At 46.4% G+C, this 23,860-nt stretch overlaps 1 long non-coding RNA gene across 1 annotated transcript; it reads right to left on the bottom strand.

The window, feature by feature from the left end:
* Positions 1-1,064: 1,064 nt before the first annotated feature.
* Positions 1,065-20,215, bottom strand: LOC141076441 (uncharacterized). Its single transcript, XR_012227486.1, has 3 exons — positions 20,152-20,215; positions 3,587-3,665; positions 1,065-1,652 (listed from the first exon to the last, which is right to left on the bottom strand). It is a non-coding gene; the product is annotated as an uncharacterized lncRNA (long non-coding RNA).
* Between the last annotated feature and the right edge of the window lie 3,645 nt (positions 20,216-23,860).

The following is a 23,860-nucleotide window of genomic DNA, read 5'->3' on the forward strand; positions in this document are numbered from 1 at the left end:
CCTGGAATCCCATGCCTGCGCCCTGCACTCCCCCAGAAATACATATCTCATCCTCCCTTCTATGGGTACTGCACTCAGGGATCTTCTGCAGAGGTGCCGGCGCCTTCCGCTCCAGTAATCTCTGGTGTGCGCGCCGACAAGGTGCATGGCTCAGGCGCAGGATTCTGGGGCTATTACTGGCGCTGATGGGAGGAGGGCAGTATTGTAATGAGGAGAGAGGGCAGGGATTTCTTCCAGGCAGAGAATGCCCCGGAGCCTGGAAGAAATCATTAACGTAAAGACAGAATATAACATTTCTCCACAACAAGACCGTTAATAAGAGGTATACAGGTAGGACTAGTACCTAATACCTGTGTGCCCATATTAGTAGGTCATATATGACCTTGGCGGGGTGACGGTTTCCTTTTAATATAGATTGACTGAGTACTTAGATGAAATGGCAACTGTAGGTAGCCAGGAATGGATGTCTGACATCCCATGATCTATGTAGACTAGCTACATACTTCATGTAGGCAGGGACAGGGCCGCCATCAGGGCATTACTGCCCGTACTAGTGTATGGTGCCCGGTGAGCAGAAGCAAAGAGGGGGGTCGGACCTGCTTCAGTTCCTTAGATTGTGTGCAATACTCTTTGTTGTTTTTATATTATGTTTCTCTGATCTCACAAAATGACCTTATTTTTATTGTGTTATATGTTATTGTTATATGTGTTGTTTTTGTTTTGTCTGTTTTCTTTGTTTTCTCTTTTGTTATTGGCACTGTAATTTTGCACTTTATGTAATTGACCAAAGGATTTAACTAAATGACTCTTATGAAAATAGATTTAGTTAGCAAAATATTTAGTGGGAATGTGTTATGAAGCTTTTATGTTTTGGGCATTGTCCACTCTCTACGGTAGTTATTATTATTAACCAATGAGTATATTATTATTACTATTATTATAGCACCATTTATTCCATGGCACTTTACATGTGAGGAGGGGTATACATAATAAAAACAAGTAGAATAATCTTAAACAATACAAGTCACGACTGGTACAGGAGGAGCGAGGACCCTGCCCGCGAGGGCTCACGATCTACAATTATATGAGATGATTAAAAGGCATTTAGTGCAGAAATTCAGCATAGCCTATATTTCTATTTCCCATATTTCATATTTGTTGCTGTAATTCAAGAAAGGCCATATTAGTAAGAGCCCTATCATCTCAAACACATTCATGACCAATAACCAGAACATGGCCAATCCTTTTAATCATAGTTAAAAAAGTTTTGCAAGAATTGAGTTTAAAGTATGTAACCCCTTATATCATAAAATAATAAATAAACAGAAACGACTTTTCTAATAGACTGGGACTTCCAGAAGAGATCCCTTATTAGCAGTCACCTCATTATCATAACAAGCAGGATTACAATGAGAGATAACAGAATCCACCATTCCCAGTAGGTAATGTCACAGCTCTCCTCTTCCCCCTTCCTGCACAATGACATCTGCATGAAACTAAACATGAGAACATGAATAGAAAACTCTCCCAAGGAAATAGAGTCCCCTATAATGTCTTATGATATACATACACATGTATATGTCCAATATCCATATCTCCAAACAGGCAAGAGAGCAGCTTCCATAAATGTTCAGGAAACAGCATACAATAATCTGCAATCAGAAATACAGATTATACAAAAGATTATAACAATAGGATCTCAATTACTTTAAAAAATGTATGTGACACATTCCCTTAAAGAAAAATAAATAGAAAATATTGCTAATAAGATTATTGGATATTTTAAGAAACGTTTAATAGGTTAGAGTAGAGTAGGGCCCTGCCAAAAGAGTCTACCTTGTCGTGGTGGCAGGCTTAAAAAATCCGTTGGTCAAAACAAAAGCTGATGGTTATGTATGTGATACGGTTCCATGGGAACAGTTAGTGTGTGATTGGTGAGGATGGGGCAGAAGAGTTTTTCCAATAGTGGGTGGTGGGACTGTGGAAAGTTTGAGGGGTGTAGGCGGGGCTTGAGTGGAGGCAGAACTGGGGTGGAGCCTGGACGGAGTCTCATGGGAGCCCAAAAATTTTGCCAGTATGGGGCCCTGAAATTCCTTTTGGCAGCCCTGATCAGGAACATAGCTTCCATAATATGTGATAGTTTCATTATCACAATGGTGAGATAATGTGAAAGAAATGATAACTCCATTGTCTTACCCTTGATCTTAGTATGTCTTGGTACATGTATCAGAGATAGAATAACTGTTCTTGCTTTGCGATAGTTCCTTCTCCCATTTTCCTTTATTTTCCCTTGTTTCCCCTTTTTTTTCCTTTATTTTGTTTAACTCTATCTTGTATAATAATTAGCGATGCTGGATGAACCCGGTCGGACGGAGCGCAAAGAGAGGGGAATGTAGATTTAAAATCTTCTTTTATTAATGTAGTCCAATGTGATTAATATAAGAAGATTTTAAATCTACATTCCCCTCTCTTTGCGCTCCGTCTGACCGGGTTCATCCAGCATCGCAACCTCCTTCCTCTTTGGAGGCACCCGGCTGGAGCGGCATTGATCTCCCCAGAGAAGGCACGGCTGGCGCTCCTCTGTGACCGTCATTACCTGGATTGTATAATAATTAGGACATTTTCAATAAAAACAATTTGAACAGGATATAGAATATCTACCTGGTAAAAAAATGCTTTTGTGACTCCTTCGTGAGCATCATGTGGTAAAGAAGAGCCACGTCCGGCTGAACCAAGGTGCAGGGTGCTGATGGACTTTATCTGGTCACGTCACATTCTTCATGGTGCCCATCAGGAGGTGGCCAGTGGCTGTGATTTTTTTCCTCATGCTGAATTAGTATGAGATACAGAGTACAGCTCTGCTCTGCCCCATGGTATAATATTGGGTCTAGCGCCATCTGATAAGACATCGGATAGTTCTCGACCATATCATATAGTTATGTGAGCGAACTCTCATTGTAATAAACTAATTTTCTTTTCATTTGGAGCAGATGTGATCATGTTGGCTTATTATCCTAAACAGGAGCCTCCGCTCAGGGCCGTATTTAGAGTTGGTGCTGCCCTGGGCACTTTTAGTGCTGCCCCCCCATTGATGAGTATGACTAATGCAGACACTGTCGTCAGGGACTTAGGCTACTGTCACATCAGCCATTTTTGCCATTCGCGGCAGATCCGGCAAATGCTGTACTTGCAGCAACGGAAAACAACGCTGCGAGCAGTGATTTTTTTGTTTCACTGCAAGTTCAAAACCGCAAGTGCAGCACATGTTCACAATTCCCACAGGGAATGAATGAGGCCGAACGCAGTGTGGCCATAAGTGATCCGTTACGGGGCAGAGGCGGAAAAACTGCCGGCAAAAATCGCTGCGGCATCCATCGGACCGGACCGCCCCCGGGTGAGTGTAAGAAAACTTCTTTTTCTCACCTTTCAGGTTAGATCGGGGGTTTATCTGCAGCGTTATAGAATGCTGTAGATAAGCCCCTAAAGGCGGCGGCCGCATCTTACAGCGGCAACACGAGGCAACAGGTTCCCTTCTATAGAGTAATATCAATGAATGAATATTGTTCATAATATTATGTCACAATACCAGGATCTGGGGATCTTCTGAGGTCACGAGCTCTCTGATGCGATGTCGCTGCCTGTCTCACCGTCTTCCTCTTTGGACACTGCAGTGTGGTGGACAAGAAAGCATTAACTGGTTAACAGCAAGAAGTCTGGTATCTATGTTTTAACAGATCTAGAAACTCTCCCCATCCCATGTCCAGCAGACATTGGAGGATCACTGGATGGATTTTACTATTCTATTACTGCCCAGTCCCTGAATAAGGCCTTATTCATACCTCCGTGTTTAACCCCTTTCTGCCATGTGACGTACTATCTCGTCCATGAGCCCTGGGACTTTATTCCCAGGGACGGGATAGTACGTCACAGCGATCAGCGGCGCCCACGTGGTGAGCGCCGCTGATCGCGGCCGGGTGTCAGCTGATTATCACAGCTGACACCCGGCACAATGTGTCAGGGGCGGTCACGGACCGCCCCCGACACGTTAACCCCTTGCACACCGTGATCAAACACGATCGCGGTGTACCGGGAGTTAACCCCTTCACCCCCAAGGGTGGTTTGCACGTTCATGACCAGGCCAATTTTTACAATTCTGACCACTGTCCCTTTATGAGGTTATAACTCTGGAACGCTTCAACGGATCTAGGCGTTTCTTAGATTGTTTTCTCGTGACATATTGTACTTCACTTTAGTGGTAAAAATTTTTCGCTATAACTTGCGTTTATTTATGAAAAAAACAGAAATATAGCAAAAATTTTGAAAATTTTGCAATTTTCAAACTTTGAATTTGTATGCCCTTAAAACAGAGAAATATGTGACACAAAATAGTTACTAAATAACATTTCCCACATGTCTACTTTACATCAGCACAATTTGGGAAACAACATTTTTTTTTGTTAGGAAGTTATAAGGGTTAAAATTTGACAAGCGATTTCTAATTTTTACAACAAAACTTACAAAACCATTTTTTTTAGGGACCACCTCACATTTGAAGTCACTTTGAGGGGTCTATATGGCAGAAAATACCCAAAAGTGACACCATTCTAAAAACTGCACCCCTGAAGCTACTCAAAACTACATTCAAGAAGATTATTAACCCTTCAGGTGCTTCACAGGAGCAGAAGCAACGTGGAAGGAAAAAATGAACATTTAACTTTTTAGTCACAAAAATATTTTAGCAACAATTTTTTTATTTTCCCAAGGGTAACAGAAGAAATTGGACCCCAAAAGTTGTTGTCAAATTTGTCCTGAGTACGCTGATACCCAATATATGGGGGGGAACCACTGTTTGGGCACAAGGCAGGGTTCAAAAGGGAAGGAGCCCCGTTTGACTTTTTCAACCTAAAATTGGCTGGAATTGAGATCGGACGCCATGTCGCGTTTGACGAGTGTCTGATGTGCCTAAACAGTGGAAACCCCCCACAAGTGACCCCATTTTGGAAACTAGACCCCCTAAGGAACTTATCTAGATGTGTGGTGACCACTTTGAACCCCCAAGGGCTTCACAGAAGTTTATAACACCCGGGTGTGAAAATAAAAAATCATATTTTTTCCACAAACATGATCATTTAATCCCCAATATTTTGTTTTCCCAAGGGTAATAGGAGAAATTGGACCCCAATGGTTGTTGTCAAACTTGTCCTGAGTACGCTGATTCCCAATATGTGGGGGGGAACCACTGTTTAGGCACATGGCAGGGCTCAGAAGGGAAGGAGCCCCGTTTGACTTTTTCAACCTAAAATTGGCTGGAATTGAGATCGGGCGCCATGTCAAGTTTGACGAGCGTCTGATGTGCCTAAACAGTGGAAACCCCCCACAAGTGACCCCATTTTGGAAACTAGACCCCCTAAGGAACTTATCTAGATGTGTGGTGACCACTTTGAACCCCCAAGGGCTTCACAGAAGTTTATAACACCCGGGCATGAAAATAAAAAATCATATTTTTTCCACAAACATGATAATTTAGTCCCCAATATTTTGTTTTCCCAAGGGTAACAGGAGAAATTGGACCCCAAAGGTTCTTGTCAAATTTGTCCTGAGTACGCTGATACCCAATATGTGGGGGGGAACCACTGTTTGGGCACATGGCAGGGCTCAGAAGGGAAGGAGCCCCGTTTGACTTTTTCAACCTAAAATTGGCTGGAATTGAGATTGGACGCCATGTCGCGTTTGACGAGCGTCTGATGTGCCTAAACAGTGGAAACCCCCCACAAGTGACCCCATTTTGGAAACTAGACCCCCTAAGGAACTTATCTAGATGTGTGGTGACCACTTTGAACCCCCAAGGGCTTCACAGAAGTTTATAACACCCGGGCGTGAAAATAAAAAAATCATATTTTTTCCACAAACATGATCATTTAGTCCCCAATATTTTGTTTTCCCAAGGGTAACAGGAGAAATTGGACTCCAAAGGTTGTTGTCAAATTTGTCTTGAGTACGCTGATACCCAATATGTGGGGGGGAACCACTGTTTAGGCACATGGCAGGGCTCAGAAGGGAAGGAGCCCCGTTTGACTTTTTCAACCTAAAATTGGCTGGAATTGAGATCGGACGCCATGTCACGTTTGACGAGCGTCTGATGTGCCTAAACAGTGGAAACCCCCCACAAGTGACCCCATTTTGGAAACTAGACCCCCTAAGGAACTTATCTAGATGTGTGGTGAGCACTTTGAACCCCCAAGTGTTTCATTAAAGATTATAATGCCCAGGCGTGAAAATATAAAATCCTGTTTTGTTCCCACATAAATGATCATTTAGTCCCCAATTTTTAATTTTCCCAAGAGTAACAGGAGAAATTGGACCCCAAAAGTTGTTGTCCAATTTGTCCTGAGTACCCTGATACCCCACATGTGGGAGAAAACTACTGTTTGGGCACACGTCAGGGCTCGAAAGGGAAGTAATGACGTTTTGGAAAGCAGACTTTGATGGAATGGTCTGCGGGCGTCATGTTCTATTTGCAGAGCCCTTGATGTTCCTAAACAGTAGAAACCCCCCCATAAGTGACCCCATTTTGGAAACTAGACCCCCTAAGGAACTTATCTAGATGTGTGGTGAGCACTTTGAACCCCCAAGTGTTTCACTAAAGATTATAATGCCCAGGCGTGAAAGTATAAAATCCTGTTTTGTTCCCACATAAATGATCATTTAGTCCCCAATTTTTAATTTTCCCAAGAGTAACAGGAGAAATTGGACCCCAAAAGTCGTTGTCCAATTTGTCCTGGGTACTCTGGTACCCCACATGTGGGAAAAAACTGTTTAGGCACACGTTGGGGCTCGAAAGGGAAGTAGTGTTGTTTTGGAATGCAGACTTTGATGGTCTGCTGGCGTCATGTTCCATTTGCAGAGTCCCTGATGTGCCTAAACAGGAAAAAACCCACATATGACATCATTTTGGATACTAGACCCCCAATGAACAAATCTAGATGTGCCCCCAACTAATCTAATGTAAATTAGTAGTGCATGGAGGTGTGGTACAATTTGAAGCAATCCTTCATGCACAGGCCAGGTTTTTCGGGGCAGGTGTCGCACTGGTAAATGGTGTCCCTGCGTATTCCTTTTTTGTAACACACTCGACACCTTTTTTGCGGCTTACCTTTTCTTGGGGTTGGCGGGACCACCCCCGGAAAATGCTGACCTGGGACAATACGAGCACCTTCAGTTCCTGAAGTACTGGGGCCCGCTCCTTCCTGAGCGCCAAACATCATGGCCTTAACCACTACCTCCTGGAAATGAAGGTACGACGTATCGCTGGGGCATGCACATTGTGACAGCAGGAATGCGTTGAGCATTGCCATTTGGACGATGTGCACGGCCAGCTTTTTGTACCACACCTTGGCCTTCCTCAATGCATTGTACGGTTGGAGGAGTTGATCGGAGAGATCAACTCCCCCCATTTTTTTGTTGTACCCCACTACACATGTCGGTTTGAGGACCTGTGTAGAGGTACCCCGTACAGTGCAGAGGGTACTGCCATCACCGTGTATGGTGGTCAAGAGATGGACATCTCTCTTGTCCTTGTACTTGACCACCAGCAGGTGGTCGCTACATTGGGCTCTGCTCTCACCTTTTCGGAGCATCTGCCCAAGTAGCATCTTCGGGAGGCCTCTCTGATTTTTGCGGACAGTACCGCAGGCTGCGGTACGTCGCTCAGAGAGGGATTTGTAGAGTGGGATGCTGGTATAAAAGTTATCAGTGTAGAGGTGATAACCTTTATCCAGCAGTGGGTGCACCAAATCCCACACAATTTTCCCACTCACTCCCAGGAAAGGAGGACACTCAGGGGGTTCAATCCGGGTGTCCTTCCCTTCGTAAACTCTAAACTTGTGGGTGTACCCTGAGGTACTCTCACACAATTTATAGAGTTTGATTCCGTACCTGGCCCTCTTACTGGGCAGGTATTGACGGAATCGCAGCCTTCCCTTGAAGTGAACCAAGGACTCATCCACGCAGATGTTCCTTTGGGGCACGTACACTTCAGCAAACTTTTTGTTGAAGTGTTCGATGACCGGCCGAACTTTGAACAGACGGTCAAAGTTGGGGTCATCTTGTGCGGGACACTCTGCATTATCAGTATAATGCAGAAACTTGTGGATGGCCTCAAAACGCGTCCGGGCCATGACCATTCGGAACACTGGAGTGTTGTATAAAATATCAACACTCCAATATTGCCGAATTTCCGGCTTCTTCAGTATCCCCATATGAAGGACCAGGCCCCAAAACTGCGTCATTTCAACTGCGTCTACAGGAGACCAGTTTGAAAATGTTGAACGCGGGTTTTGCTCCAAAAATTGAAGAGCGTAAAAATTAGTTTGCTCCACCATGAGGTTAACAAAATCCTCAGAGAAAAAGACTTTGAAAAAGTCAATTTCTGTGAGGCCGGTGGTGTCAAACTTGATTCCTGATTCTGCCACAAAATCAGGAATCAGTGGCTCGTAATTTTCGGGGGGCGAGGTCCATACGGGGAGCACTGGGTCAGCTGCGGGAATGGTGGGCGCTGCCTCATCTTCTGTCCTGGAGCGTCTGCGTGGCGTTTCCGCAGGACCCGAGGAGGAAGATGAGGAGGGGGAAGAGGAAGAAGAAGAGGATGAAGAATCCGAAAAATAAAGAAAAGTCGGATCGTCATCCAAATCGCTATCATTTTCGGAGGCAAGTAAAGCATATGCCGCCTCCACTGAATAGCGCTGTTGGGATGAATTTGATGACATTTTTGTGTAAATATGGTGCTTGGGTGTACACTTTATTGAAAACTGTATGTGTACGTGAGGGGGGGGGGGGGAGTGATTGGTGTAAAATTTCTGTAAAGAAAAAGCTGTGGAAAAAAGTCTAAAACAGCAGGCCCTAGCTGATAAGTGTCACTTATCAAAACTAGGCTGCTGGATGTGCGCAAGGGGTGGCGCAAGGGGGGGGTGGAAAAAAAAAAAAAAAGGAAAACGGCAAACTCTGATAAGTGAACTGTGTCACTTATGCAAGTTTCGCAGCTGCGGGATGTGTGTACGGAGGGGCTAAGGAAAAAAAAAGTGAGCTCAAGTGTTGATCGGTGAACTGCGTCACCAATCAACGCTCGGCGGCTGCGCACGGAGGTGGCGCAAAAGTGGGGTGGAGGGGGGTAAAAATAGGGGGAAGGGGGGATTGGGGTGGATGAAGAGAGATTGGGCAGGGATCAACAGTTAGGGTTGTAGTTAGGTGGCACAAAGGGGGGTGAAAAAAATGAAAAACGGCAGGCACAAGCTTGGATAAGTGACGTGTGTCACCTATCCAACTTTTGCGGCTGCGGAATGTGTGAACGGAAGTGGCGCAAAGGGGGCTAAGGAAAAAAAAGCGAGCTCGAGTGTTGATCGGTGAACTGCGTCACCGATCAACGCTCGCCGGCTGCGCACGGAGGTGGCGCAAAAGTGGGGTGGAGGGGGGTAAAAGGGGGGTGGAGGGGGGTGGAGGGGGGTAAGAGGAGGGGTGGAGGGGGGATGGGGGGATGAAGATAGATTGGGGGGGTGAAGATAGATTGGGCAGGGGATCAGGGATCAATTAACACTTACAATTGTAGTTTTCTTTCTTCTTTCTTCTGCAGGGATTGTGATGCTACAATCTGTGGCACCACAATACCCAGCACAGGAGCTCTTGCTGCGTCCGACCTCTCTGCAGGAATCCTCAGCTAGAGTGAGGACCCCTGCAGACAGGTCAGACAGGTCAGAGGCAGGTCAGGGGGCAGGTCACAGAGCGGTCACATCACTGCTGTGACCTGTCATTGGTGGGATCGAATGATTACATCGATCCCACCAATCCCTGATCTGCCTGGTGACCATGGCAACTGCCTAGAATCGGAGCTCACAGCTCCGATTACTAGGCAGGTCATGCCCAGGTCACCAGCAGGGCACAGAGCGGTCACATGGTGACCGCAGCTGTGCCCTGTGGTTGGCGCGATCGCCGATCTAATCGATCGCGCCAGCCAACTCCTGCAGGCCCTGCTGGGCCTGCATCAGGCTCCAGCACGATCGGTGCTAATATAGCACCGATCCTGGCCGGTACTGGCAGGGCACAGCGGCGATATAGCGCCGCTGTGCACTGCGATTGGCGCGATCGATCAGATCGGCCATCGCGCCAATCCGGGTGCTTTTTGCCGGTGCCTGGCATTGCCAGGCACCGGCTCTAGGATCGAGTACATCGGTACTCGATCCCAGCCTAGGACATCATTGTTTCAGCCAAGCTGATTGGCTGAAACAATGAGAAACGCTGCGATTGGCTGTTCAGAATTGAACAGCCAATCACAGCGCTCTGGATGCCGGGGGGCGGGATCGCAGCCCGGGATGCCGACGCCATCTTTTCTAAGGTGAGATGGCGTCGGAATTTTAATGCAATCACCGCGACTTTAGTCACGGTATCGCATTAAAGGGCCCGACGTACTATCCCGTCCACGGTCATACGGGCCCGGGTACCGTGGACGGGATAGTACGTCGGATGGCAGAAAGGGGTTAAAGGGAAGCATCGGCAGGGAGGGGGCTCCCTCCGTGCTTCCCTGAGCCCCCCAGAGCAGCGCAATATGCAGCGCTGCTGCGGGGGGCTCCTTCCCTGCAGGTCCCCGAATCCAAGATGGCGACGGGGACCTTCGGGGGCCTGCAGGGAGCTGGCTTCCTCAGTGCCTGCAAAGCGCAGACATGAGGAAGTCTGCTTCAATGCCTGTGACAGATCGCTGATCTGTCACAGTGATCTGTGATGTGACAGATCAGCAATCTGTCACAGGACAGTGATGTCCCCCCTGGGACAATGAAATAAAGTTAAAAAAAAAAAGGTGTAAAAATAATTTTAAAATACAGTCATGGCCAAAAGTATTGACACCCCTGCAATTCTGTCAGATTATACTCAGTTTCTTCCTGAAAATGATTGCAAACTCAAATTCTTTGGTATTATTATCTTCATTTAATTTGTCTTAAATGAAAAAACACAAAAAGAATTGTCCTAAAGCCAAATTGGATATAATTCCACACCAAACATAACAAAGAGGGTGGACAAAAGTATTGGCACTGTTCGAAAAATCATGTGATGCTTCTCTAATTTGTGTAATTAACAGCACCTATAACTTACCTGTGGCACCTAACAGGTGTTGGCAATAACTAAATCACACTTGCAGCCAGTTGACATGTATTAAAGTTGACTCAACCTCTGTCCTGTGTCCTTGTGTGTACCACATTGAGCATGGAGAAAAGAAAGAAGACTAAAGAACTGTCTGAGGACTTGAGAAACCAAATTGTGAGGAAGCATGAGCAATATCAAGGCTACAAGTCCATCTCCAAAGACCTGAATGTTCCTGTGTCTACCGTGCGCAGTGTCATCAAGAAGTTTAAAGCCCATGGCACTGTGGCTAACCTCTCTAGATGTGGCCGGAAAAGAAAAATTGACAAGAGATTTCAATGCAAGATTGTGCGGATGTTGGATAAAGAACCTCCACTAACATCCAAACAAGTTCAAGCTGCCCTGCAGTCCAAGGGTACAACGGTGTCAACCCGTACTATCCGTCGGCATCTGAATGAAAAGGGACTGTATGGTAGGAGACCCAGGAAGACTCCACTTCTTACCCCGAGACATAAAAAACCCAGGCTGGAGTTTGCCAAAACTTACCTGAAAAAGCCTAAAACATTTTGGAAGAATGTTCTCTGGTCAGATGAGACAAAAGTAGAGCTTTTAGGGCAAAAGCATCAACATAGCGTTTACAGGAGAAAAAAAGAGGCATTCAAAGAAAAGTACACGGTCCCTACAGTCAAACATGGCGGAGGTTCCCTGATGTTTTGGGGTTGCTTTGCTGCCTCTGGCACTGGACTGCTTGACCGTGTGCTTGGCATTATGAAGTCAGAAGACTACCAACAAATTTTGCAGCATAATATAGGGCCCAGTGTGAGAAAGCTGGGTCTAACTCAGAGGTCATGGGTCTTCCAGCAGGACAATAACCCAAAACACACTTCAAAAAGCACTAGAAAATGGTTTGAGAGAAAGCACTGGAGACTTCTAAGGTGGCCAGCAATGAGTCCAGACCTGAATCCCATAGAACACCTGTGGAGAGATCTAAAAATGGCAGTTTGGAGAAGGCACCCTTCTAATATCAGGGACCTGGAGTAGTTTGCCAAAGAAGAATGGTCTAAAATTCCAGCAGAGCATTGTAAGAAACTCATTGATGGTTACCGGAAGCAGTTGGTCGCAGTTATTTTGGCTAAAGCGTGTGCAACCAAGTATTAGGCTGAGGGTGCCAATACTTTTGTCCGGCCCATTTTTGAAGTTTTGTGTGAAATGATCAATGTTTTGCTTTTTGCTTCATTCTCTTTTGTGTTTTTTCATTTAAGACAAATTAAATGAAGATAATAATACCAAAGAATTTGTGTTTGCAATCATTTTCAGGAAGAAACTGAATATTATCTGACAGAATTGCAGGGGTGTCAATACTTTTGGCCATGACTGTATATCGCTAAATAAATTAAAAAAAAATATATATATATTCCCTAATAAATTCATTTTTTGGAAATAAAAAAAACAAAAACATTAAAAGTACACATATTTGGTATCGCCGCGTCCATAACGACCCGCCCTATAAAACTGTCCCATTAGTTAACCCCTTTAGCGAACCCCTTAAAAAATAAAAATAAAAAACTAAGCAAAAAATAATGATTTATTATCATACCGCCAAACAAAAAGTGCAATAACGCGCGATCAAAAAGACGCATATAAATATCCATGGTACCGCTGAAAACGTCATCTTGTCCCGCAAAAAACGAGCCACCACACAGCATCATCAGTGAAAAAATAAAAAAGTTATAGCTCGCAGAATAAAGCAATGCAAAAATAATTATTTTTTATATAAAATTGTTTTCATTGCATAAAAGCGCCAAAACATAAAAAATGACATAAATGAGGTATCGCTGTAACCGTACTGACCCGAAGAATAAAAGGGCTTTATCAATTTTACCGCAGGCGGAAAGGTGTAAACGCACCCCCCCAAAAGAAATTCATGAAACGCTGGTTTTTGTTCATTCTGCGTCACAAAAATCGGAATAAAAAGCGATCAAAAGATGTCACGTTCCCGAAAATGGTATCAATAAAAACGTCAACTCGTCCCGCAAAAAATAAGACCTCACATGACTCGGTGGGTCAAAATACGGAAAAATTATAGCTCTCAATATGTGGTGATGCAAAAACTTTTTATAATAAAACGCGTCTTTTAGCGTGCGACAGCTGCCAAATATAAAAACCGCCATAAATAGTAAATCAAACCCCCCGTTATCACCCCCTTAGTTAGGGAAAAACAATAAAATTAAAAGAAAATGTATTTATTTCCATTTTCCCATTAGGGTTAGAGCTAGGGTTAGGGCTGAGATTAGGGTTAGGGGTGTGTTGGGGTTCGGGTTGGAGTTAGGAATTGGGGGTTTCCACTGTTTGGGCACATCAGGTGCTCTCCAAACGCAACATGGCGTCTGATCTCAATTCCAGCCAATTCTGCGCTGAAAAAGTCAAACGGCGCTCCTTCCCTTCCAAGCTCTGCCATGCACCCAAACAGTGTTTTACCCCCACATATAGGGTATCAGCCTACTCAGGACAAATTGCAAAACAACTTTTGGGGTCCAATTTCTCCTGTTACCCTTAGGAAAATAAAAAATTGGGGGCAAAAATATCATTTTTGTGCAAAAAAATGATTTTTTTATTTTCACGCCCGGGTGTTATAAACTTCTGTAAAGCACTTGGGGGTTCAAAGTGCTCACCACACATCTAGATAAGTTCCGTGGGGGGTCTAGTTTCCAAAATGGGGTCACTTGTGGGGAGTTTCAATAGTTTAGGTACATCAGGGGCTCTCCAAACGCACGACACCCGCAGACCAGTCCATCAAAGTCTGCATTCCAAAACGTCACTACTTCCCTCCTGAGCCCCGACGTGTGCCCATACAGTAGTTTACTCCCACATATGAGGTATCAGCGTACTCAGAACAAATTGGACAACAACTTTTGGGGTCCAATTTCTCCTGCTACCCTTGGGAAAATAAAAAAATGGTGACTAAATGATCAGGTTTGTGGAAAAATTATGATTTTTTTCATTTTCTCGCCCGGGCGTTATAAACTTCTGTGAAGCCCTTGGGGGTTCAAAGTGCTCACCACACATCTAGATAAGTTCCTTAGGGGTCTAGTTTCCAAAATGGGGTCATTTGTGGGGGGGTTTCCACTGTTTAGGTACATTAGGGGCTCTCCAAATGCAACATGACACCTGCAGAGCATTCCATCAAAGTCTGCATTCCAAAACGTCACTACTTCCCTTCCGAGCCCCGACGTGTGCCCATACAGTAGTTTTCTCCCACATATGGGGTATCAGCGCACTCAGGACAAATTGGACAACAACTTTTAGGGTCCAATTTCTCCTTGTACCCTTGGGAAAATAAAAAAAATGGGGACTAAAAGATCATGTTTGTGGAAAAAATACGATTTTTTTATTTTCACGCCCGGTCATTATAAACTTCTGTGAAGCACTGGGGGTTTAAAAGTGCTCACCACACATCTAGATAAGTTCCTTAGGGGGTCTAGTTTCCAAAATGGGGTCATTTGTGGGGGGTTTCCACTGTTTTGGTACATCAGGGGTTTTCCAATCGCGACATGGTGTCCGATCTCAATTCCAGCCAAAAAAGTCAAATGGCGCTGCTTACCTTCTGAGCTCTGCCATGCGCCGAAATAGTCGTTTACACCCACATATGGGGTATCAGCGTACTCAGGAGAAATTGCACAATAACTTTTAGGGTCTTGTTACCCTTAGGAAAATAAAAATTGGGGGTGAAAAGATTATTTTTGTGGAAAAAATATGATTTTTTTATTGTTCCGCTGTACGTTATAAACTTCTGTGAAGCCCTTGTGGGTTCAAAGTTCTCACCACATATCTAGACAAGTTCCTTGGGGGGTCTAGTTTCCAAAATGGGTCACTTGTGGGGGGTTTCCACTGTTTAGGTAATTCAGGGTCTCTCCAAACGTGACATGGCATCCGATCTGAATTCCAGCCAATTTTGCATTGAAAAAGTCAAACGGCGCTCCTTCCCTTCTGAGCTCTGTCATGCACTGAAACAGTGATTCCCCCCACATATTAGGTATCAGTGTACTCAGTACAAACTGCACAATACCTTTTGCGTCCAATTTCTCCTGTTACCCTTGGTAAAATAAAAAAAAATTGAATCTGAAGTATTTTTTTGTGAAAAAAAGTTAAATATTCATTTTTTTAAATATTCAAAAAATTTCTGTGATGCACCTGAAGGGTTAATAAACTCCTTGAATGTGGTTTTGAGCACCTTAAGGGGTGCAGTTTTTAGAGTGGTGTCACTTTTGGGTATTTTCTATCACATAGACCCCTCAAAGTGGCTTCAAATGTGATGTGGTCCTAAAAATAAAATGGTGTTGCAAAAATGAGAAATCGCTGGTCAACTTTTAACCCTTATAACTTCCTAAAAAAAAAAAAGTTTTGGTTCCAAAATTGTGCTGATGTAAAGTAAACATGTGGGAAATGTTACTTATTAAGTTTTTTGTGTGCCGTATCTCTGTTAAAGGGCATAAAAATTCAAAGTTGGAAAATTGCGAAATTTTAAAAATTTTCGCCAAATTTCCGTTTTTTTCACAAATAAACGCAAGTTAATTGAATTAAATTTTACCACTAACATGAAGTACAATATGTCACGAGAAAACAATGTCAGAATCACCGGGATCCATGGAAGTGTTTCAGAGTTATTACCTCATAAAGTGACAGTGGACAAAATTGTAAAAATTGGCCTGGTCATGAACGTGCAAACCACCCTTGGGGGTTAAGGGGTTAACTGACCCAATTTAGAAAATAGGCATAAATGGATCAAAGCTAAAGCAGAATTTGACCTTTAGCTGGACAGACTAGAAAGAATAAGGGGGAACCAAAAAACGTCTGAATTTTTAGATACGGTAATAAGGCTGGTTCATTATTGGCTCGCTTGGCAAAAGGTCGAACACCTATGATATTTATAGGTAGCTTGAATGACCACAAAGGTTCACCACAAACAGACCCAAAAATCATAAATGACAGCTGGCATAAATACTATAACACAGTGTATGAACAAGAACCAGTAGATGGAGAAGAGGGGAAGACATTCCTAGACACACTATCCCTCCCAACAGTCTCAGAAGGTGAGAAAGATTCAACTCTACAATAAGAAAGGAAGAGATACTAGACACTATTAACTCCCTGAAAAATAGCAAGGCCCCCGGACCAGATGGGCTGCCAGGGGAGTTCTATAAAACATTAGTAGAAGAGGTTTCTTCTCCACTGGTGGAAGTTTTTAATCAAATCCTAAAAGAAAAGGTATACCTGCCAACAGGAAATACGGCTAATATTAAAGCACACTACCATGTAAAAGTTTACGGTCACTTAGAAATTTCCTTATTTTTGAAAGAAAATAGTTTTCTCTAATGAAGCTAACATTAAATGATTCAGAAATACACCCTATACATTGTTAATGTGGTAAATGACTATTCTAGCTGCAAACGTCTGGTTTGTAATGCAATATCTTCATAGGTGTATAGAGGCCCATTTCCAACAACCATCACTCCAGTGTTCTTATGGTACTTTGTGTTTGATAACTGTGTAAGAAGGCTAATGAATGGTTAGAATACCCTTGAAAAGTATGTAAGTAAGTATGTTAGCACAGCTGAAAACAGTTTGGCTGATTAGAGAAGATATAAACCTGACCTTCCTTTGAGCTAGTTGAGAATCTGGAGCATTACATTTGTTGGTTCCATTAAACTCTCAAAATGGCCAAAAAAAACAGTCTATTCTCGTTCTTAGAAATTAATTCTATATAAGAAATTGCCAAGAAACTGAAGATTTCCTACAACGGTGTGTACTACTCCTAGAGCAAAAACAGGCTTTAACCATAGTAGAAAGAAAAGTAGGAGGCCCCGCTGCACAACTGAGTAACAAGTACATTAAAGTCTGTAGTTTGAGAAATCGATGCCTCACAGGTCCTCAACTGGCAGCTTCAATAAATAGTACACGCAAAACGCCAGAGTCAACGTCTACAGTGAAGAGGCGACTCCGGGATGCTGGCCTTCAGGGCACAGTGGCAAAGAAAAAGCCATATCTGAGACTGGCTAATAGAAAGAAAACATTAATATGGGCAAAAGAACACAGACATTGGACAGAACAAGATTGGAAAAAAGTGTTATGGACAGACGAATCCAAGTTTGAGGTGTTTGTATCACACAGAAGAACATTTGTGAGACACAGAACAACTGAAAAGATGCTGGAAGAGTGCCTGACGCCATCTGTCAAGCATGGTGGAGGTAATGTGATGTCTGGGGTTGCTTTGGTGCTGGTAAAGTGGGAGATTTGCACAAGGTAAAAGGGATTTTGAATAAGGAAGGCTATCACTCCATTTTGCACCGCCATGCCATACCCTGTGGACAGCGCTTGATTGTAGCCAATTTCATCCTACAACAGGACAATGACCCAAAGCACACCTCCAAATTATGCAAGAGCTATTTAGGGAAGAAGCCGGCAGCTGCTATTCTGTCTGTAATGGAGTGGCCAGCGCAGTCACCAGATCGCAACCCCATTGAGCAGTTGTGGGAGCAGCTTGACCATATGGTACACATGCCAAAGGTCTGCAATGCTGAAATTGCTGCCAAGGGGGCATTCTTTGACGAAAGCAAAGTTTAAAGGAGAAAATTATTATTTCAAATAAAAATCTTTTTTTCGAACCTTGTCAATGTCTGGACGAGATTTTAACCCCTTACAGACCGCTGTCGGGATAGTACATCAGCGGTCAGTATCCTCTGCTTTGATGTGGGCTTCGGCGGTGAGCCCACTTCAAAACCTCGACATGTCAGCTGTTATAAACAGGTGACATGTGCCGGCAATAGGCGCGGGCAGAATCAAGATCTGCCTGCGCCTATTAACTAGTTAAATCTCACTGTCAAACACTGACAGCGGGCATTAAACTAGTACTTCCGGCGTCCAGCCAGAAATGAGCGTATCACCAACCCCCGTCACGTGATCGGGTGTCAGCGTTGCCATGACAATCAGAGGTCTCATAGAGACCTCTATGGTTGTTGCCGTCAGATTGCTATGAGCGCCAACCTGTGGTTGGCGCTCATAGCAATTGCTGTATTACTGCTACATATGGGCGATCTGCTCATCTCCCATATGTAGCAGAGCCGATCAAGTATGGCATGCTTCTACTCTCCCATGGAGGCTATTGAAGCATGCCAAAAATAAGTGTTTAAAAATTAAAGAAAATAAAAAACATAAAAATTCAAATCACCCCTCTTTCGCCCCAATCAAAATAAAACAATAAAAAAAATCAAACCTACAGATATTAGGTATCACCGCATTCAGAATCGCCCGCTCTATCAATAAAAAAAGGATTAACCCGACTGCTAAATGGCGTAGCGAGAAAAAAAATCAAATGACAGAATTACGTTTTTTTTGGTCACCGTGACATTGCATTAAAATGCAATAACGGGCGATGAAAAGAATGTATCTGCAAAAACGTGGTATCATTAAAAACATCAGCCCGGCACGCAAAAAATAAGCCCTCACCAAGCACAAGATCACGAAAAATGGAGACGTTACGGGGCTTGGAAAATTGTGCTTATTTTTTAGCAAATTTTGTATTTTTTTTCACCACTTAGATAAAAGAGAACCTAGACATGTTTGGAGTCTATGAACTCGGAATGACCCGGAGAATCATGATGGCAGGGCAGTTTTAGCATTTAGTGAACCGAGCAAAAAGGCCAAGCAAGAAACAAGTGTGGGATTGCACTTTTTTTGCAATTTCACCGCACTTGGAATTTTTTTCCCGGTTTTGAGTACAAGACATGGTAGAAGCAATGGTGTCGTTCAAAAGCACAACTCATCCCGCAAAAAAAAACCCTCACACGCCCATACTGACGGAGAAATAAAAAAATTATGGCTCTGGAAAAAATGGGAGCGAAAAACGTAAAAAGCTCCATTCATTAAAGGGAATCTGTCACCCCATTTTAGCCCTATCAACTGCGGCCACCGCCATCAGGGGCTTATCTACAGCATTCTGTAATGCGTTCTGTAATGCTGTAGATAAGCCCCAGATGTAACCTGAAAGGTAAGAAAAACACGTGAGATTATACTCACCGGGGGGTGTTGCAGTCCGGTCCAGGGCCTCCCATCTTCATACGATGACGTCCTCCTCCTATCCCTCGGCTCCCGCGCAGGCGTGCTTTATCTGCCCTGTAGAAGGCAGCGCAGAGTACTGCAGTGCGCAGGACCTCTCTGACCTTTCCCGGCCCCTCGCACTGCAGTACTCTGCTCTGCCCTCAACAGGGCCAATAAAGCACGCCTGCACAGGAGCTGAGGGAGAAGTTAGGAGGAGGACATCATCGTATGAAGATGGGAGACACCCATCGGACCGGACGCCGGGGTGAGTATAATCTCACGTGTTTTTCTTATCTTTAGGTTACATCGGGGGCTTATCTACAGCATTACAGAATGCATTACAGAATGCTGGAGATAAGCCCCTGATGGCGGCGGCCCCAGCTTATAGCGCTAAAATGGGGTGACATAACTCCCTTTAAGGGGTTAAATTCATTTGGCAACTCAATGGATGAATAAAAGTCAGAGTTTTCATGGAAAACACAAAATTGTCTTGGTGACCCCAAACGGAGCAGTCGTGTATTACACAAGCGACTCCCCTGAGGGTTAATAATCCTCCCGGCCCCCTAGATGAGCCCCCAGAGGTGGAGGGGGTAACACGGGGCCACTTGTGGGGTCTCTGCTGTTCTGGTGTCAGCGCTCTTCACACGTCACACGGCGTCCGCCGTCTATCCCAGCCACAATGGCGCCCCTTCCCTCCCGAGCCTGTGGGGTATCGGCACTCAGGAGACACGGCGGCGCACTGTGCGGCCTCAGCGCTCCTGTCACCTGTAGGACAATGATACATTGGGGGGAAAGTCACATTTCTGTGAGGAAAACAGTAAAATTGTCATTTCCTCCTTCCACATTGCTGAAATTCTCGTCACACTGTCCGAATTCAGAGATTGTCCTGTCAGAAAGGAGACGACAGGGGGCGAAAGGGTTAATAGGACTCACAGGAGGAACCGGCCCAGAAAGCAGAAGGTGCAGGAGCGTCCGCCACATATATGACTGCTCTGTGCACACAGGACCTGTGAAGAGGTCACAGGAGGGGAGGAGTCAGGGGTCACATGATCAGGGGCCTCACTGTCTGCCACATATATGACTGCTCTGTGCACACAGGACCTGTGGTGACGTCATGCCCATGTGACCAGAAGGGGCGGCGCCTCCTCCTCCATAGAACAGACGGGAGGAAGCTGTGGCCCCGCCCACACTGTCCAGCATTCACCATAGGAGAGCAGTGTGGAGAGCGCGCAGCAGAGGAGCGGAGCTGTCAGCGGGGAAGAGCGCGACACAACACACCGAGAAGCCCGGAGGAGGGAGCGGCGACACCCCGCAGAGGACAGAAGGGAGACGGTGTGTGGGGGGGCAGAGGCTGAGCATGGGAGGGGAGCAGAGGCTGAGCATGGGAGGGGAGCAGAGGCTGAGCATGGGGGGGGAGCAGAGGCTGAGCATGGGGGGGGAGCAGAGGCTGAGCATGGGGGGGGAGCAGAGGCTGAGCATGGGGGGGGAGCAGAGGCTGAGCATGGGGGGGGAGCAGAGGCTGAGCATGGGGGGGGAGCAGAGGCTGAGCATGGGGGGGGAGCAGAGGCTGAGCATGGGGGGGGAGCAGAGGCTGAGCATGGGGGGGGGGGAGCAGAGGCTGAGCATGGGGGGGAGCAGAGGCTGAGCATGGGGGAGGAGCAGAGGCTGAGCATGGGGGGGGAGCAGAGGCTGAGCATGGGGGAGGAGCAGAGGCTGAGCATGGGGGGGGAGCAGAGGCTGAGCATGGGGGAGGAGCAGAGGCTGAGCATGGGGGAGGAGCAGAGGCTGAGCATGGGGGGGGAGCAGAGGCTGAGCATGGGGGGGGGAGCAGAGGCTGAGCATGGGAGGGGAGCAGAGGCTGAGCATGGGGGGGAGCAGAGGCTGAGCATGGGGGGGGAGCAGAGGCTGAGCATGGGGGGGGAGCAGAGGCTGAGCATGGGGGGGAGCAGAGGCTGAGCATGGGGGGGAGCAGAGGCTGAGCATGGGGGGGAGCAGAGGCTGAGCATGGAGGGGAGCAGAGGCTGAGCATGGAGGGGAGCAGAGGCTGAGCATGGGGGGGAGCAGAGGCTGAGCATGGGGGGGGAGCAGAGGCTGAGCATGGGGGGGAGCAGAGGCTGAGCATGGAGGGGAGCAGAGGCTGAGCATGGGGGGGGAGCAGAGGCTGAGCATGTGGGGGGAGCAGAGGCTCAGCATGTGGGGGAGCAGAGGCTGAGCAATGGGGGGGGAGCAGAGGCTGAGCAATGGGGGGGGAGCAGAGGCTGAGCAATGGGGGGGGAGCAGAGGCTGAGCAATGGGGGGGAGCAGAGGCTGAGCAATGGGGGGGGAGCAGAGGCTGAGCAATGGGGGGGGGAGCAGAGGCTGAGCAATGGGGGGGGGAGCAGAGGCTGAGCAATGGGGGGGGGAGCAGAGGCTGAGCAATGGGGGGGGAGCAGAGGCTGAGCATGGGGGAGGAGCAGAGGCTGAGCATGGGAGGAGCAGAGGCTGGTGCGTGGGAGGGGAGCAGAGGCTGGGCATGGGGGGGACAGAGGCTGAGCATGGGGGAGGGGGGCAGAGGCTGAGCATGGGGGGAGAGAGTGGGGGAGGGGGCAGAGGCTGGGGGAGGGGGCAGAGGCTGAGCATGGGGGGAGAGAATGGGGAGGGAGCAGAGGCTGAGCATGGGGGGTCAGAGGCTGAGCATGGGGGAACAGGCAGAAGCTGCGCATGGCGGACCGGAGCCGGAGCTGGCGTGTGGCGGACCGGAGCCGGAGCTGGCGTGTGGTGGACGGGAGCGGAGTTGGAGCTGTCGTGTGGTGGACGGGAGCGGAGCCGGAGCTGGCGTGTGGTGGACGGGAGCGGAGCTGTCGTGTGGTGGATGGGAGTGGAGCCGGAGCTGTCGTGTGGTGGACGGGAGCGGAGCCGGAGCTGTCGTGTGGTGGACGGGAGCGGAGCCGGAGCTGTCGTGTGGTGGATGGGAGCGGACTCGGAGCTGTCGTGTGGTGGACGGGAGCGGACTCGGAGCTGTCGTGTGGTGGACGGGAGCGGAGTCGGAGCTGGCGTGTGGTGGACGGGAGCCGGAGCTATCGTTTGGTGGATGGGAGCAGAGGCAGAGCTGTCGTGTGGTGGACGGGAGCGGGGCCGAAGCTGGGGTGTGGCGGACGGGAGTGGAGCCGGAGCTGTCGTGTGGTGGACGGGAGCGGGGCCGGAGCTGGGGTGTGGCGGACGGGAGTGGAGCTGGCGTGTGGTGGACGGGGGCGGAGCCGGCGCGTGGCGGCCGGGGGCGGAGCTGGAGTGTGGTGGACGGGAGCAGAGCTGGAGCCGGCTTGTGGTGGATGGGAGCCGGAGCTGGTGCGTGGGGGGGCGGAGCCGGAGCTGGAGTGTGGTGGACGGGAGATAAAACATAACCTTTAGTAAGATAGTAGAATATAAACAATGTTGTGTCCCTCAGAGTGAATGAATATAAATGTTTGGGTGAAGTCACAAATAAAGGGGCGTGAGGAGCACGATCAGGAGGAATGATTCCCACTTGCAATGGCTGAACTGCAACCAGCAAGTCCCAGAATCTCACGTTGTGGATCTGGGAGAATCCCACAGAACCCCGCAAACAGCGACTGACAGATTCTGGCTGCATATAACAGTAATGACTGGAATCTGGATGACATTAATAGACTTACCACCAGGGCTGTGGAGTCAGAGTTGGAGCTCATTTTGGTGGAGTTGGTATAAAATGGACCGATTCCGACTCCTAAAATATATAATAAATTGGGTACAGTAGTTCAATGCAGAATGTGCTGAATATTTTTTCATAGGAGTTTGGGAAAGTTATGAAATGTCCTATAAATGGCTGTTCTATTCCTGATCTAAGGCTACATTCACACACAGCGTTTTTGCTGCGTTTTTTGAGGATACGTTTTTCAGTTGCAAAAGCAGATCAGCTTTTTAAAAACTGCATCATTTGAAAGGTTTTTGAGCTCATAGATAATGTTTTCAATGTCAGAGCAGATTTCTAATCTGCTTTTATCTATATATTCATTTATCCATATCTGTCTATCCATATCATATCTGTACCAAAAAGAATGAAAGCCGGATAGCACACAGACTAACACTCCTTTTTATTTTAGCACCAGTCAGGTACATCTCATAGCTGCCCAAAAGGACGCCCAGGACAGGCATTGCTCGTCTTTAGTAACATCAACTGATAGTTGGAATAAATAGACTGTATTCATCACCACATCTTCTTAAGGTGCAGGCTTTATTTTCAAGTGTAGGGGTGTGCAGTATGAGGTTCTGCCCCCCAGGTTTGATCCTGGCTACGCCCATGGTGTGGATGTAGCCTGAGGATCTAGGCTTTGTCTTAGCCAAGATAAGTCATAGTGTGTGTGTGTGTGTGTATGTGTATATATATATATATATATATATATATATATATATATATATATATATATATATATATATATACACACACACAGTACAGACCAAAGGTTTGGACACACCTCAATCAAAGCGTTTTCTTTATTTTCATGACTATGAAAATTGTAGATTCACTCTGAAGGCATCAAAACTATGAATTGCCACATGTGGAATTATATAATTAACAAAAATGTGTCACACAACTGAAAATACTGTATGTCTTATATTCTAGGTTCTTCAAAGTAGCCACCTTTTG

Source organism: Dendrobates tinctorius, unplaced genomic scaffold (genome assembly GCF_039654945.1).
Source record: "Dendrobates tinctorius isolate UK_male_01 unplaced genomic scaffold, ASM3965494v1 ptg000404l, whole genome shotgun sequence".
NCBI lineage: Eukaryota > Metazoa > Chordata > Amphibia > Anura > Dendrobatidae > Dendrobates > Dendrobates tinctorius.